At 42.1% G+C, this 5,000-nt stretch overlaps 1 pseudogene; it reads right to left on the bottom strand.

Annotated features, from left to right (window-relative positions):
- Nucleotides 1-4,420: 4,420 nt before the first annotated feature.
- LOC142565185 (large subunit ribosomal RNA) overlaps nucleotides 4,421-5,000 on the bottom strand; it is a 2,811-nt pseudogene continuing 2,231 nt past the window's right edge.

Below are 5,000 nucleotides of genomic sequence, written 5' to 3'. Positions count from 1 at the left end.
AAGTTATGTGGGCAATTGTATTCTTGAAGAATTTTAGTTACTATGTCCGCTCTAATACCGTTGAACGCATTCTTAATGTCTAATGAAATGATTATACTGCTATTTTTATCTATTTTATTCTTGTTTACTCTCTTTGTTAATTCAAGAAGGGCTGTTGTTGTCGAGGTATTGTGGCGAAAGCCAAATTGTTTTCTGTGTAGCTTATTATTTTTAAACAGGAAAAAATATAATCTGTCTTTAATTAGTTTTTCTAAAATCTTTCCCAAGATAGAATTAATAGCTATGGGCCTGTATTTACCTACTCCTATTTTCTCCTCGTTATTTGCTTTATTTATTAGAATTACCCTGGATGTTTTCCATTGTTTAGGGAAATGACCAAGTTTTAAACAGGCGTTAAATAGATTAACAAAATATGTCTTGTGTTTCTCGTATATTCTTTTTACAAATTCAGTTTGTAAATTGTCAGGTCCTGGTGCCACATCCTTACGTAAATTTTTTATCACAGAGTCCACTTCTAGGGTGGTGAAAAGCGGTTCAATGCTTCCGCTTTGTAGTATAGTTGTGTTTACTTCTGATTCTATTACCGGGTGGTCATTGCACTGATGATCTCTCTGTAACTGGTGTTCGAATTTGTTTTCGGCTTGGTCTGAATTCCTAGTAAATGTGCTTTCGTCTACTGGGTACAGTTTTCCTAAAATGTATTCCACTGTTTCTTGTAAGGTTTGAGTGTGTTCGCCATCTTCTTTTTCAATGCTGGATATAGTAATTTTCTTCTTTATCTTATTGTTAGCTATTTTATAAGGGAGGTTAAAAGGGTTTTTTGAGCTAGCTGAACAGAATGCTTCCCAGTTTAAGTCTTTCGCTTTGTTCAACATGTTGTTATATATGTCGTGTTCTGTATAGTATTCTTTTTTGTATGCTTCTCTGATCTCGCCTTTAGCTTTCTGATATCTTCTTCTCATTGCTCGTACTTTTTTTCTTTCTATTTCAAGCTCTGTTGTCCACCAAGCATTCATTTTGTTTTTAGAAGGTGTTAATTTTTTTGTATATTTTATTTCTAGATTATTTAGCTTTGAGTAGAATATGTCGAGACTGTTCTCTACTTCTTCTATACTCCTAAATTCATTGTTGTTTGCGAACCATTGGTCTTCTAATATTGCGTCCAAAATCTTTTTCCTTCCTTTAAGAGTAATTCCATGTTTTTCCTCTTCCGGGTTGTGTCCTACCTGTATTTCAATTTTTATATATCTGTGATCACTGTTGTTAAAGTCTTTTAGAACTTCCCATCTAGTAATGTCAGACCCGAGTAGATTGTTTACAATTGATAAGTCAATCCAACCTTTTGCCCTTGATGTTTTAAATGTTGGGGGAGAGTTACTATCATTTAAGACTATTAAATTATTCCTAATTACTAATTCTAGAATGTTTTCCCCTCTTGTATCATTTATTTTGCTTCCCCATGTAGTGTTTTTGGCGTTAAAGTCACCGGTTATTAAAAGTTCTGTATATTGAATAGAGTTTAACAGATTTTCTAGCCTTGATAAATATTGGAAATTATCCGCATTAGGTGGCCAGTAACAATTAAGTAATAAGATGTCTTTGCTTTTGAACTTTATTCTTATTGCTATTATGTTTTGTTCTACTAAAATAGGGAAAGTAAGTATTTCTTTATTGTGGATTATTATTGCTACTTTCGGTTTAACGTTATGTGCTATTATCTTATGTTTCATAGGGAATCCGATTATTTTATTTGCTAATGCATACGGTTCTTGTACTGCGGAAATATCTTGTTTATATTCTTCTTGATAAAATTTTAATGATTCTAATGCTTTATATGCCCGTGCTAAATTTACTTGTATTATATCTAATGTGCCTGATCTATGATGTGTTGGAAGTTTGTTGTTGTTAGAAGCGTTAGAAGCCATGTTTGCTGTAGAGGTTTTAGATTAGGCGTGCCATGATTCTATTTTTCTCTATTTGAATTTTCGAGAGATAACTTGGACACTCCCAAGACATCATAGAATGGTTAAATTCTTGAATTCCCTCACCTTGGCATATTCTGCACAGGGGGTCGTCCTCGCAGTCGTTGTTTTGGTGTCCTCTTTGGCTGCAGTTGGTACAGTGAGTAGGCCTGTCGCATTCAAACGCAGTGTGCCCATGAGAGGCACACCTGGTGCACCTAGGAAAGAATACGTAGTCGAAGATAGGGCATCTCGACCAGCCAATGTTCAAACACTTTCTCTTTCCAACAGCGGAAACACCGTTACGATTTAGTCCGAAAACGACTGTCATTCCTTGTCTACCCTTCCATGTCCTTTTGATTTCCATGTCGTCTGGAATGCATGACAGGTGATTTTGTTTGATTACTTTTTCTGGTAAGGTTTCCAGGTCAGTGTCTTCATCGATTCCAATGACCTTGATTTGGAGTCGATTTTCTTTTGGGAGCTTTGTAGTCAGGTTTTTGAGGTCTTTGTCTTTCTCAAAGTGAGTAAGAAGCTTACTGGAAGCTTCTTTTGATGATGTTGTGACGACAACACCCTCTCGTCCGTTTCTCATTGTTGCATCCTGTAACCCAAGTGTCACAGGGTCAACTTTTCTTTTGATGAGGGCAGCTACTTCATTCTTGTGCAATGTCCCAGATGAGACGACCAGCGCATAGGTCTGTTTTGGGTTTATGTCTGTTGACAAACTTTCTTCTCTTCCTGTTGATTGCTCCTCTGTTCTTGAGATTCTTTCCTCCGAGGACTTGCGTTTAAGCTCTTCGATCCTTCCTTTCTGGTAGGCGATCTCTTGAGCTTGCTCCATGATGAGTGTTTTCATCTTGGACTGCTCCGTCAAGATCGTTTCGATCATCTGAGTGACTTTTTCATCTCCACCCGTTAAGGTGGAGATTCTGAGTAGTGCTTTCATTGTTGCTTTATCTGACTTTGAAAGTCTTGAAAGGGTTGTGCTTTTATCCCCTTTGCTTATTACCATTGAGCTCTGGGACGCTCTGTCGTCTTCGAGGGTGACTTCCGATTTTTGTTCTTGATTCCCCTCACTTTTGTCTTGGTGCTCATTTTCGTCGTTCGGTGTGGTTTCCTCTGGGATACCATCTTGCTGTTCAGTTTCGTCAATGTCTTGGCATTGCTTTTGTCTTAGTTCCTGGTGACGTTCTTTTGGTTGTATGTGCTCGGTCACTTCATTTTCCTTGCTAGGTTGTTCATCCTCCGGTACCTCCCCTGGAACCTTGTCCTCTTGGGATGTCGTTTTTTCCTTTGGTTTCTTTTTGTTTGTCTTCATTTTCTTTGAACTGCCGGTCTGGTTTTTCTCCGACGTGTACTCTCCAAGTGAAGTGGGGCGGAACGTTTTTGACATGGGCCCTAAAACAGAGCTGCCAACTGGACGCGTTCCGCGGGCTTCTTCACTTTTAGATGTGTCAGATTTCCTTTCTTCCTTGCCTCTGAACATTTTGAAGTTTCCTAGCTTTGACAGCTGTCACCTGCTTGGAAATTCTTCTCTTCACTCAAAAGAGGTATTTTTCGCTTCTTTAAGTTGTCATACGTCTTCTCCGGCCGTTTTAGCGTTCGGGAGCCACTTTTGGCAAAAAGCGGCGATTCCGCCAAATTTAGCCAGTCATCACAAAAGACGCGAGCAACACTGTGCTTTCTAGCACGGCTATCCAATTTTTAGGCTTTCGGTTGCTTATAGAAGCCCGTTCTTTTTTCCTCTTTATTCTTCGTAATTTTCTGAATCCAACGGTATATTTGGCTTTCCTCTGGGCCAAAAATTGACGAAGTTACAACCTTTTACGTCTCTGGAGGGACCCAAACAACATGGCGGCCCCCACTGGTAGCAGCCCAGAAGGAGGGACTTTTCTTCCGCAAACTGAGGCCTCCGGAGGCTTCTCAAACACTGTGGTTAAGCATAGAAGTTACCGGGGTTCCTCTGAAGACTCTAGAGCAGTTTTATCCGCTGGGGCTGGCTTTTTGCGTTGTTTACATACACAGGCTAGCTGTGCTGCCCCTTACAAGATGGCGGCGCCCATGCAAGCGGGAGGACCACATGTAAACAACGGCTTTATCACACGATTTTCACTCTTTGAATTGTTCTTTTTGCTTAGCGAAGGTTCTTCGTAACTTCGGGCACCTCGGGACTTCCTGTTTCCGAAGTTTAAGCGGCTGGGAAGGCTTGAATTTGCGGTTTCTCACAAGGTGGTGGTGGAAACAAAGATGGCTGCCGACGGAGCCCAAACTGCGTCGAAAAACGCTGATTTCTTGAGTTCTAGGCCGTTTTGAGCGGCGATTCTTGTGTCCGGAGGTGCCTGAGTTGTTTATGGCAGAGGAGTACGAAATTTCAAAGTTGTACTCACTCGTTTTCTTGGTTGAAAGACGAAAAAACCCGCTCCCGAGCGAACCGGTGGCCGCAGGTGCTGGAGCCGACGATGATGATAGTAGTAGATAGGGACAGTGGGAATCTCGTTAATCCATTCATGCGCGTCACTAATTAGATGACGAGGCATTTGGCTACCACAAGAGAGTCATAGTTACTCCCGCCGTTTACCCGCGCTTTTTTGAATTTCTTCACGTTGACATTCAGAGCACTGGGCAGAAATCACATTGCGTCAGCACCGTCAACGGCCCTCGCAATGCTTTGTTTTAATTAGACAGTCGGATTCCCCCGGTCCGTGCCAGTTCTGAGTTGGCTGTTTTCTGCCGGCCGAAGCAAGAACCTCAGGCGCGAAGCCCACGGAAAATGCACAGCTGTGGCTTTCCACAGGAAGGTCCCGACGCTGGTCCGGGCTCGGCCGCACCGCTTTTTACGGCGGCGAGCCTCGCCCAGTCCCGGTGCAGTGCCGTTCCTGCTTCTGGACCCCAGCCCGACCGGCTCAGCCCTCAGAGCCAATCCTTTTCCCAAGGTTACGGATCCGTTTTGCCGACTTCCCTTACCTACATTGGTCTATCGACTAGAGGCTGTTCACCTTGGAGACCTGCTGCGGATGTGGGTACGGTCCGGCACGA

Source organism: Dermacentor variabilis, chromosome 11 (assembly GCF_050947875.1).
Source record: "Dermacentor variabilis isolate Ectoservices chromosome 11, ASM5094787v1, whole genome shotgun sequence".
NCBI classification, from domain to species: Eukaryota; Metazoa; Arthropoda; class Arachnida; order Ixodida; family Ixodidae; genus Dermacentor; species Dermacentor variabilis.
Note: the sequence above shows the minus strand (reverse complement) of the source record. Positions and strands in the feature narration are given on the sequence as shown.